General features: G+C 44.7%; 1 protein-coding gene across 1 annotated transcript in view; it reads right to left on the bottom strand.

Annotated features, from left to right (window-relative positions):
• The window catches only part of LOC147724400 (regulator of microtubule dynamics protein 1-like), a 394,761-nt gene that overhangs the window by 218,949 nt on the left and 162,668 nt on the right, over positions 1-13,144 (bottom strand). The window lies entirely within an intron of this gene.

The raw sequence follows: 13,144 nt of genomic DNA on the forward strand, positions 1-13,144 counted from the left end.
CACAAGGGAAACACATTATTGTCTATACTCCAATTCCAGCTCTAGCGGCTATCACAAAAGCAAGCTTATTGAATGCTAAAGCTCTACATCCCTGTTGGATACAATGGGCAACCTCTTTAATGGCTATGGACTTAGACTTTGTCTTTGACCCATCCCTACAAACACAAGAATTGCTCCAGTTTAAGCATGTATATCCCATGCCTAAGAATATTTTGCCCCTTGAGCAGCATAACTATATTGTTTATACTAATGGTTCAGCCAAGCCTACCATTGGCACCAAGTAACAAAATTCGGAGGCCCACGCCTCCGTTAATGGTGCAAAGTTGGATGGTAAATTTCAACCACAAAAAACTTGCACGCAGTCCTTAGGTGACTGTACTGCGCAGTTGGCTGTACTGAAAGCCGCAATTCTTGCACTGGAAAATAAGGATCCTCAATTCCCCACAATTATAGTGCGCAATTTGCATTATTGTGTCAAGTCCTTTAATATTAATCTGTATTATTAACACCTGAATGGATTCAAAGATCATAAAGAAACCACTTTAAAGCATAAATGGCTTTGGATGAAGGTGGCGGACCTTAAAGATAGGTTACCACTGGCCCATGTCATTGATACATTGAGCCATCAGCGTGTTGGAACACACGTTGAAGGGATTTCTTTGACTGATGAAGCTACCAAATCTGCAGTTTCAACTGCAACAGTTGCTACGATTATTCATTCTCATACAAGAAGAAGATATTCTGGCTGAAGGTAATGCAACATCCAACAGCACCCCTTTGCCTAGGGGCTTCCCAGCTTAATACACTTACCATTTAAGCATTAAAATGTTCCCTTTACTACAATTCCAAGGGTTGGTGATCGTGTGATTCCTAACTAAGACTGAAAGCTTACCTTAGTGATAGCTGTGCATGAACGTGCAGCTTCTGCACATGCTGGTGTGGCAGCCAAATTTGCCTTATTACAACAATGTTATTGGTGGCATGGCTTATACAACCAGGCCAAGAAATGTGTCCTTTGTTGTGACATTTGTCTACAAATTAAGACACTTAAAAGTTCCACTGTGGCTCTCCCACCGCAGATACACCAGTTGATTTCCAACAGATGGTTCAGCTGCGTTTACTTGGACTATTCTGTCTCTCTTTATTCGGATGGTGCGTTTAAATTGATCCTACTTGCAGTTGATTCTTGCTCAAGGTTGCTCTTGGTGTGGCCACTACGTTAGGCTGACACTCACACTGTTCCTAAAGATCTGCAAATCTTTATCGGAACATAAGCATGTGCTACATTCCACTAGGAAAGCTTTTAGGGACTCTGGCTTTCCAGGGTGAGGAAGTGCATTATTCCTCTCCCTACCATCCTGAGGGAAATTCAGAAGTTGAGAGGCTGCACCATGACTTAAAGCAATCCTTAATGGCTAGAGTATTATGTTCAGGATGTAGCTGGACCCATGACTTGTATGGGGTTCAAATAGTACTTCATAATCTCCCTATACGATCTCTGGACGACTGGACCCAAAATGAGGTCCTCTTTGGCATCAAAATGTATGTTCTAGACCTTGACGGTCCAGACATTGTGGCGGCAGCCACACCCTTTGATGTAACTGATCTTCTGCTGTCTTATAGGATTAACAACACTTCTGTGATGGCCAAGCTAACATACATTTAAGACTTCTGCCTCTGCCGAAATTAAGAAGAGCCAGAGCTTCTGGCCTAATTAATCAAGTTGGGGATCTCGTTTGTGAGAAAATTGTGATGAAGAAGGAATTTGGCCCAACATACTGTGCATCGATGCCAGTTCTTGTTGTTCAATGCAGAAGAACCATACTATTTCCAACACTTGCTGGTTGTAAAGACAATAATTTTTTCTCTATTGATCAAGTAAAATGACATCATGTGACCGATTCTAAACAGCAGGTCACAAGGACTCCTTGGTAGTTCCCTAACTTCTCTTGCTTACTACACGAGAATTTCCTCTGCAGCTTGTGAGCAACATCAAAGTTGTTTCTGCCCAGTTGGGGGGCGACAAATGAATCTCAGTTCATTCCTGATTCCGCTACAAGTGCCAGCTATACGATGGAAGCAAGTTCTGTACTTGCTACTGTGCTGCCTGTAGGTAAAGTCATTTATGATGATCTGCATTTAATCTCAAGAACCTGTCACAAGATGCTAGAAAACAATCTTTACAACTCCTGGTGTGCTCTTTCTTGCCCCATCGTGCTCTACGCCCTTTGTGTGCAAAGCACGCTTAGCAACCATCTAACTCATAGATACAAGGTTGGAATTTCAGTATTCTATTTTCATAGCAGCTTATGCAATTGCGGCCAAATACAAAGCATCAGGACACATTTTTACAAGCAAGTTTCATTTTGAAGTATCTACCAACTCTTTCTCTACACCTGTGGTCCTGTTATTCAAAAAACTGCTTCTGGTTAATTCAGAGTACTAAATAATTTTTATCAGACTTCTGGTACTTCTAAAATTCTAGACTCTACACCTACACGACCTGCGTTTTCCTTTCATTGCTGAAACACAATTATCTGGTCTCCCCCTGGATATATGTTTGGATAACACTTTCCTTGATTTTTCCATCCCTTTGGATTGGATTTGTGACTGTTTTCTTTTTGTTAATAAATAGCTATTATTCCAGAACGCTATATCAAAGAAATGGTGGATGAGGTGTTAAAGCCTCACTCCTCCTCACATAAAGTGAGGAGAGACCAGTTGCTTGTAAACATTTCAGCTTTCCCAATAACTGATGAAATTGTTTGGATAAGGTCCTCTATGATATTTGTGGTCCTAAATAAATTCTGCAGATTTCTTCCATAGGCAGAGCAGCCGTTAATGAATGTCGAGCTTGTACATAGCTGAAAGCTCAAACTCTACTTGCATTTCTTTGAATGATTTCATACGCCCCTTGCCCCACATGTCCTTAATAGTTGAGATCCCTATCAGCTCCCATTTATCAAATCCCTAAGTATTCCACAGCTTACCTAATCTCTCCGAAGCAAAAAGTGGGGTTTCTAGTGTTAATTTGTCTTTCCACCCCAAAGAACTTGTTGCATCATGCCAGATTTTTACTGCATGTAAGACCGAGCTTCACCGGTTTAGAATACAGTGCCCTATTATAATTGCCGCCCGGGAGGAGCCATTTGTCCATAGCATATCCGGGATCTTCAACGGGCCCATATGTTCATGATTAATAGCAGCCAGCTGGGAGGCCCAGTAATAACGCTTGATATCTTGGAGGGCGATACCTCCGTCATACCATGTGAGCGTCAGTTTAGCTAAGGCAATACAGGGCCTCCGCTCCCATGGCAAACTACGTTGTAGCCCCTCTACCTCGCGTAAATCACTTGCGGGCACTAAGTCCAAAGTATTTTGAAGAGTATAAAGGAAGCGCGGCAGGGACATCATATTGAAAAGGGCTGCCCGGCCCAACAAAGAGATCGGAAGCCTTCACCAATGGGCGGAGTCACACTAAGCCTCTGCAGAGGAGGAAGAAGATTTTCAACATATCTAGTCGTCGGGTCCAAATAGACAAAAATATCGAGATATTTGAATCCACTCATATTAATCTGGATGGGACAATTCCTCGCAGGGACCGGGGCCTCTCCACTAAGGACATACAACAAAGATGTCTCCCAATTAATGGAAAGTTCGGAATTTTTACCAAAAGAAGCTAGGACATCGCATACTACCATGAGGGATTTCCGAGGGGAGGTCAAATAGAGCAGAATATTATCCGCATATGAGGAGATCCGATCCTCCCACTCAGGGGACCATTGTATTCCACGGATTGATGGTTCCCAGCAGATCCAAGCTGCCAGGGGTTCCAAAGCTAGGGAGAAAAGGAGAGGAGAGAGGGGGCAGCCCTGCTGCGTGCCCCATCCTAAATGAAAAGGTGCCGAGACTCGTCCATTACCACTACCTGGGCGAGCGGCTCAGTGTATAATAACCGCACCCAGCCAATAAATTCAGCTCCAAATCCAAATTTAGCCAGGACCGCCCATAAATAGGACCATTCAACAGTATCAAAGGCCATGGTTGCATCAAGGGAAGTTATAACAGCTGGTTCCTGCAGAGTATGAGCTCCGGCTATCACGCCATGTAACCTTCTTAAGTTCAAGGCAGTATTTCTATGAGGGATAAATCCTGATCGGTCCCGGTGGATCAACCCACTAATCACTTTTATCAATCTATTTGAAAGGACCTTGGCCAATATTTTGGGCTCCGCATTTAATAAAGAATTAGGTCTATACGAGGTACATTTATTTTTGGGCTTACCTTCCTTATTGGATTACCACCACCGACGCCACTCTCTGGTCCCTAGGGAGGATTCCCTTTTCCCGGGCCTCAACAACCATTACTTTAATGTAATGGGCTAATCTATCTGTCTGAGTTTATAAAGTTCAATTGGGAGTCCATTAGGTCCCAGCGCCTTGCCTGAGTTCAACGAGCGGATAGCTTGAGCTATTTCATCAGCAGTCAGAGGACTATCCATAAAATCAATATGCTCCTTGGACAAACAAGGAAGCCGTATATCATGAAGTAATAAATGGGAGTCCTCCTCCGGTCGATCTGAGACCGAGGCATAAACAGTTTGAAAATACTTCGCAAAGCTATCCACTATACTCTGAGGGTCCATGAGCAACTCTCCGTCCGTAACTAGTTCTGGGACAGCGTGACCGGCCCGTTCTTTCTTGTCCAGCCAAGCGAATAGCTTCCCTGCCTTATCTCCGAGATCATAGAGTCTTCCTTTCTGTTCCCTGTTGAGAGCTCTGGCCCTATCAGTGACCAATGAGTTATAGTCATGTTGTTTTAGGCTCAAAACATGTACGCTAGCTCGTGTCACCCCTTGCTCCAATTCCTCTTCCAATCTCCCAATCTCAGTTTCCGCCTCAACAATTTCTTTATTCTTTTCTTTTTTGGTTCCAGCTATTACTGATAAAGCTTGACCCCTGATAACCTTTTTGAATGCCTCCCAAAGTGACACCACAGAGGACACCGATCCTTCATTATCTACAAAACAATTGTCTAGAGCCTTTATGAGGTCCCTGCGAATCTTGGGATTTCGGATATACCATGGGTTAATAGGGGCAATTCTACCTGCCGAGTGTGATGCGATACGAAACCGGTGCCAATGTGGGGAGTGGTCAGATATGCCCCTAACAAGATGAATCGCCTCTTTGATGTAGGATGCCTGATTCGCTGGAACCAGACAATAATCTAACCGGGAGAGGCTACTGTGTACACCCGAGTGAAAAGTGTATTGCTTCTTATCTGGGTGAAATAGTATCCAACTGTCAACCAAACCCATTGCATCCATAAAATAAGGTAACCATCTCTGGGCACGCCTCATATCTCGTGGGGGGTATCTATCCAATACTCTCGAGACTACAACATTAAAATCACCGCCTATAATCAAAAATCCCCCCGGCAGCTCGAGTAATAGTTTCCCCAGATAAAAAAAGGTGGTAGATTGTAGACCAATAAGAGGGTTACAACATGCCCCTCCCATCTACCCGAGATCCCAAACGTATCGGCTCCCGTCATCCGCCCACATGGAATCTATCACTAAGGGGAGTGCCTTTCAAATCAGGATACCCCGCCCCCCTAGAGCCGGATGTAAACCCTGCATGAGCTACCAAATTATATCCCATTCGGTGCATAGCCATGCAAGAGTTTCCAACTAAATGCGTTTCTTGAAGCAAGACCACATCTGGCGCGTGGCACCTTAGATATTGAAGGACTACACTACGATTGATTTTGTCCCTCAACCCATTTACATTCCAACTTATAACCTTGAGTTGACTACCCCCCATCGTCATAGGAAAAAGAAAAAAGATCATCTGGTGTCTGTTGCATGCTAATCAAAATCATTACACCGATGCCATCGATAACACAATACGTAAAAATAATTACACCAAATACCAATATTGTGACTTACAATAATACAAAAAACTCTTCAACCCTTCTTCCCCCACCCTGCACCCCTGCATTTTGCTTACGCGCATCCCCAACTAGCAGTGTGCCTGTCGCCCCCCTGCACACCAATACTAATCTACAACTAAATAGAGGTAGAAAATAGAGGGAGGGCCTATACTCGCCCGCCACTTCACCCCGCTCCCAACTCCATTGCAACCACTCCGTTTTCAGATCAATATATTGCAGCACTTACGCGAGCATAGTAAATCAAAGGAGAACTGTACACATCCCTTCCCTCCCCCGACCTCAACACATTACTGTTTAAACCCAATTTCACCATTTCACATTATTCTTCATCTCCCATCTCGCCCCGGTCTTGGCCCTCCTTCTCTGAAGCAATCACACTATTCAACCAGTCAGCTGCCACCTCAGGATTTTCAAAAAAACAGGCCTTTCCAATTAGTTCTACTCGGGCCGGAAACATCATTGCATATTTTAATCCTTTGTCCCTTGGTTTTTTCTTTACAGAAAGGAAGGTCTGATGTTGTTTCTGAACAGTCTGGGTAAAGTCTGGGAAAAAGGAGAGGGTCACGTTCTCATACTGCAAGGGGGTCCATTCCGTGCAGCCTGTAAAATCACATCCCTATCTCGAGAATTCAGGACGCATGCGATCATAGGACGAGGGGGCGCTCCTGCTCGCGGCCTTCCCCGGGACTCTATGCGCACGCTCAACTGTGAACAGATTACTAAGGCCCTTAGGTTTGAGATGGTTAAGGACAAGAGTTTCAATAAACAGATCCGGTGTTTGGCCTTCTGTTTTCTCAGGTATACCAAGGACGCAGATGTTATTATGCCTGACCCTTCCTTCATATTCGTCCAGCTTACGATCGGTGATAGCTCTAAATGTCTTGAGGTTCTGCACCTCTTGTTGCAACTGACTCACATCGTCAATTAGGCTATTAGTCTTAAGTTCGAGTGATTTGACCTTCTCATTGGTCTTTGCAAGGTCTGTCCGGATTAACCCCATCTCGATTGTAACAGTGTCTAGTTTGGCGTCAAGGGCTTCCATCTTCTGCCCCAGTGATGCCTGCACCCCATTGATGGCTGCCATAAGATACGTTAGTGTTGGCTCGTGGGAGCAGTTAGCACTTCTTCCCCCACTAATGGCATCTTCTTTACTTCCCCCGGGGATCCCTTGGGGATGGTGTAGCAATCCAGTTTATTTACTTGGATAGTCCTGGATCCGTTGGAGGAGCGCGATGGGGGCTTATCTGATTCCAGTTGTGCCGCCATTCCGTCGCAAGCTATCAGAGTGAGTATCTTCCCAACATAGGGTCTCCAGTCATTTCCTATCCTCCGATGTTCTCAGTCGGTAACATGTAAGTGCCCCACCCTCGAGCTACGTTTAGGTCATTTCCACTCTTCCGATCCGGTCCAATCACGACAAATCCAATAGTTCCCAGATAAGAAACAGGAATGCAAGGGGTATCCTCCTTTACCAGAATAAGCAAACGAGGTACTGCATGGAAGGACTCAGATGGGGACTAATCACTCTTCCACTCAGCACCTCTGTCTTCCGCTACACATCTTGTGCCCAGCTCACCTTTTACAGAACTGTGTCCTTTCAAGGCCGTACCCATTCAGCAGTTCCTCCGGTGCTGCCTCAGCCAGCTGGACAGTCCACGATAACTCTCATTTCCGTTTTAGCTGTGGCTTCCCTACGCCGCCTCAGAGTGGCAGATTATTTAGTCATCAGCGGACTATTATTATATATTCCAGGGTTCAAGCGCTGGTGGCACACAGCACAGAGAGCAGTCGTCACCGGCCAGTTCGGGCAAAATCAGCATCCTTCGGCCATTAACGCTCCCCTTATCTTAGCGGCCCTCAGCTCCTTCATTAACACAAAACCGCCGTTTCCCACAGGACCCCAGGGCAATATAGTCTGGCACCGAGAGTCAGTGTGGCAATGTTTCTCACTAACCGCCGCGTCTCCAGCTCAGACTCACCAAGTCCCAGGGGGGCAAATACTACAATTCTGGACTGGTGGCCGGGGGTGGTGGGGGCTCAGTCGCACTGCTCTCCACGTGCGTGGCCCGAAGCAGCCACAATGATCCACAATCCCGCAATCGATATCTAGAGACCGGGCATTAGATCTCAGTCGCCCGTGCTCCTCCGCACCACCGCACACCTCACTAGGCGGAGGGTGCGAAAATCAGCTCCCTCCAGTCCCACAGTCTCTTCATGGTGCCGGGAAAAAGAAAACCCCCGCCGCGCTCTCCGTCACAGACCGCGAGCTCCCAGCGGAGGCGGCGGGGCGCAGCCTCCCACAGCACTGCGATCAATCCTCGGAGCGGGCAGAAGATCTCAATCGCCCGTGTTCCACGCCTCCCACCACGATCCTCCAGGCAGGGGTGGTGGAAAGCCGCAATAATTTTGGGACGTCAACCTCCACCTTCGGGCCGGGGCAGCTCACTCCGCGGCCCCGATGTTGTTGCACTGGAGATCGGCCTCTGTATCCACGCAAGGTCCCGGCTTCTCTCTGGACCAGGCCCCAAACTTCCGGACAGCACAGCTCCGCAGTCGAGTCATGGAGGCGATCCGGGGGAGCAGGTACGGGCATCGCTCACACTCGCAGAGCAGGGGATGGTGATTGCGAGCAGGATAATGTACAGGATGTATTGTCCTGGAACGGAGGTCGGCGGAGCCGAGTCTCTACGTGACCATCTTGGTCGCTGGCTTGGCTCTTACCTCGAGACTCATCACCTTTGAAGAATCTGCAGTGCGAAAAGAAGGAATATGCAACAAAACCATTGAACTTGTACCTCTTGAGACCCAAATAACAGTTCGTCAAGAAACCCCTGTCTACAATGAAATAGCATCTGACTATACAAATGTAACAAGTGATCAAGTGGTACAGTGATTTCATTGAATCCTGAAGCAATCCCTACAATTGACAGAACTGGCTCTGGCTATTTCATTAACTTTGATACGTTTTCCGAGCATCTCAGTGAACCTGAAACAACGCCAGCTAAAAGAACTTTCAAAGAACAAGCAACAGAACTTTTTCATCAACTGGAAAAGATTTATCTGATTTTACCGTGGATTGCACTTTGGATGGTGTTGGGTGTACTTTTTTTTCTACTTTGGTTGACTCTTGTATTTACTTTGGGAATGCTGATAAATGGAAGATATGTTAAAAAGGACACAGCAAGTAAGAACATCAACTTACTCCTCAAGCCACACAAATCATCTCATCGTGAACAAAGAGACTTGTCATCAGTGAACATCACAGCCATTCCTATACCTGGTGGTATAGCTTGGGACAGAACTGAATATGACATTCTTGGTCTGGCGGAGCTGTTGAAGGTTCTACACCAATTCAAGATTTCCTTGAGTGACTTTGTTTCATCTAGTTCCTTTTCTGATGATTGGGACTTTGAGACTATTAATAATGTGATGTAATACTTGTCAGCAAAGTTTACAAATCATGAATACTTAGAAGGTTCATCAGATTATGAATTATGAGCAAATGTATTGGTATAATAACTATTGTCATCATTTCTTGCATAAATCTGCAAATCCTAGAAATGTATTTACTTATAACCAATGGGAACATTGTCCAACGCCACCAAAGGGTAGCTCAAAAACATTTTATGGCAAATTTCCATACTTTTCAGGTTTGAATGTTTCAAATCCAGAATCCTTTTACTTTAAAAATATTAATAGGACAGGAATGAAAAGTATGTTGACAAATACCAAGCAACTTTATTCGGAGGCCTTTTATGCTCAGCTGTCTTCATTAGGTTTCGACTTTTGGAAAGACAACATTGAGACAAAAACTATCTGGGGTACAAAAGACTGGCAGGTGCAGGGCTTGGAAGCTTTATTTAGAGCCTGCATTATCCCAGAGCAAATAATGTTTTTGAATGACACTGTCCAACAGACATCTTGTCTTGGGTTAGACAAGATCAAGGAATTAAACAAACTGTCCATACCTACACCTGATAGCAGTAACACTTCAGAGGTGGTGGTCGACGTACATACTATTTTGCTTCACAACAGAACAGATCCAGATTGGAAAAAATGGTTAATCTGGCCCACAGACACAAACAACTGTCAAGATAGATTCCTGAATAAGACACAAGGGTTCACATTTACTCGGCCAGATCCACGATCTGTTCAGAGACAGCATCCAGGAATAGTAACAACACACAGTGTAGAAAACTGTGCCTTGAATGGCTACACAAGTCTACACTAAAGGAAGTAAAACAACACTTATCTTTACTTAAAGATGGCATTGATCTGAGGGACTTCTTACAAGGACCTACTTAACCGCATCATAAACGTTTTATATACGCCGGTATCTATGCCACGTATAATGAAGCATGGAAGATTACACAAGCAGAGACTGCAGAACGAATACGAGAAATTGATTGTATTAATTTAGAGAAATCTCTCTCTGTAGTTGACAATGGGTTCACAACTCTGTCGTCCAGGATATATTCTTTGGACAGCATAGTATCCTCTGCCATAGACATAATGGAACAGAACTTGGTTATGATACAACATGGTCAATCGCAATTACGTTCTATAATGCTATTAGGCTGGACGTTACAAAACCTTAGTTCAGGCTATGTGCCTTGGCGTTTAATCAACACTACGTCACTGTTTTCAGAATTCAATCTCACTGATAAACAGATCAAATTGGCACAGAGGGGTGCAGACGTTATGGTGCTGAGCTTAGAAAAACTGGAAAGATTGCCATTTACAGTCGCTGAAAAGCCAACAATTGAATGGATAATACACAATACAATCACTCTGCCTGTTACAATTTTCCATTTTCAGTATTGCTTAAAACATATACCAGCAGGCCTATATGAAAGGTTGGGTAAAGACTACATCAAGACATCCTGGGAATTACCATACACACACAGATGTTGGAGTGGGGGGAAAGAAGTGTTTCATAGTAGCGCGGAGCGGTTCTCTCTTATGTCAAGGTATAAACTTACACGGGGCCTGCGATGGTTCCTCAAACAATTTATCCTGCCACCTGCAAGGTTCACCAGCTGCAGTGATTGATCCGGTTATTAGGCAACTTTCTAATGGAAGTTACATTATGTTGAATGATCACAGCTGCTGTGGCATGTTGCAGGTCTAAGTGCACAAATACAAGAAAGAAGACCAGGTCTGTGGTGGTGTGTTGTGATGTGCGGTAAAGAAAGTCACATGGATGCATGTATCACAATAGTTGAGTCGCACTGGGCTGTTATATTTCCCTTCAGACCACCCTCGTGGCGGATTTTCATCATGTGGGAATTAGCATTCGCTCCAAATGCCGCCCAACCGACAACTGACGGTGCGGAAAAGGAAAGCGACGCATTAAGCCACAGTGTTGCTCAATGGGTAATGCTGAATGGGTGCAGTGCTATAATGATAGTGCTAACTAAGATTAACTACCCAAACTTAAGATGAATTAATAAAGACAAGAGTGGGTGCCAAGATTAAAAACACGCCTCGCAGTCAAAAAGTAAAACTACATTGCGGCGCTGTGCAGAGTGGTCAACTAGTTTCAGCTACATGGAAAACTATTCCAGCTTTCGTCAGGACCTAATGAATACTAAGCTACTGCAACAATTTTATACTAAATATGTGAAATTACAATCCAATATTTGCATCAGAATAACATGAAGTGTACTTGGAGAGATCAGTATCTGCCAGGAACTTGGAGCCCCAATGTCCACTGGAGACAGGTAGGTAGTCTTCTGCCTATTAACAAAATACAGAAAGTACACACCATACATTAAAGTGTACATATAAAACCACATAACCTCACATACACCACACAAACACAACTCACATGCGGAGACAATTTACGTTCCACATATCAATGAACATACTAGCTCAGTGAACATACTAGCTCAATCACACGGAGGCATTTCCTCCTAGTGATACTCACCCAGCTTTGTGTGGGTGACGACCTCACCTCGCCCGGCAACCGCTCGGGAAGAAAAGGCCCCGCTCTGATGTGTAGGAAAAAGAAGGCACAGTAAACGCACAGAGCTTCTGTACCCCGCCACATTATGCTACACATCTACCCCAAAGAACGTGTGGTAGACACCAAACTGCCCCTCCATATATATACCTCAGAAACACGGAGCATACCAGTAGCTCAGGAATGACAGTTAGCTCTGGTCAAGTAGTAAATATGGCCACTTGCAGGCCTCTAGGTCACATAGTGCAACAGTGCAACAGTCAAATCAAAATCAAAGGGATACCATGTCGTTATGAACAGAATGGACCCTAATCTATTATTGCAAGAGCTGAGAGATTAAACACCTTAATATCCTTTACTTACATTGGGATTTAGTTGTACATATCAGGCTCAAAGCGGCGCTGTAATACAATAATAAAGTACAATAAACAGCGCGTCCGCTGGCTTACCTATCCGTCGGTGCCCCATGTTAAATTCGAGCGGAAGGGAAGGTGCCGGCGGGGTCATCCACCTGATTTAAATATCCGGATGGTTAAGCTCTGCCGCCTATCACGATTTTAGGAACTTAGATACTATTGCACGCCCCTCCTTCACAAACGTTGCGCATTAGGATGCTGTCATACAGAAGATTACCGTCGCGGCAAAGACACGATGCTAATCCTTAGCGCATGCGTGCATGCAACCTACTTGCTGCAGCAGAGTCTGTGTCATACGCATGCTCTATAGCGTCTTCTGTAGAAATGGGCAACCAAGGCAGAATCTGCCATTGATACAAAAAGGCGGAGGCTGATAATGAAAAAGTCACATGTTTTATGTGAAATCATCACGGCACTAGTCAAAACTGTTATAAATATGGAAAGTGCCCAGTATGCACGTATAAAAATAGCGCACACAAACAGAACGTGTCTGCGTTCAATTGTGAAAGGTAGTCGAATAAATGACCGCAATTGAGCTAATCCCCAGTGACGCCCGCCGTGTAAGGTGGAGCTAACAGAACCACCTCAGCGCATTACTATGGGCAATAAAACCAGAGTCCCAATAGGAATGTGTCAATGATTTTTACGTCTCCATTGTTCCAAATGAAGAAGCTCGAGCCTTCTTAAAAAAGTGCTAAGTAGGGGACAGGACCACATAGTGAGATGTCTCCTATTCTGTTGCATACATCTTATTGTCCGCAAGACTAAGGCAGAATATTGAGGGCAGAGTGAGTCAAACACAATTTGATTG

Source organism: Lissotriton vulgaris, chromosome 4_1 (assembly GCF_964263255.1).
Source record: "Lissotriton vulgaris chromosome 4_1, aLisVul1.2, whole genome shotgun sequence".
In the NCBI taxonomy this organism is placed as follows: domain Eukaryota; kingdom Metazoa; phylum Chordata; class Amphibia; order Caudata; family Salamandridae; genus Lissotriton; species Lissotriton vulgaris.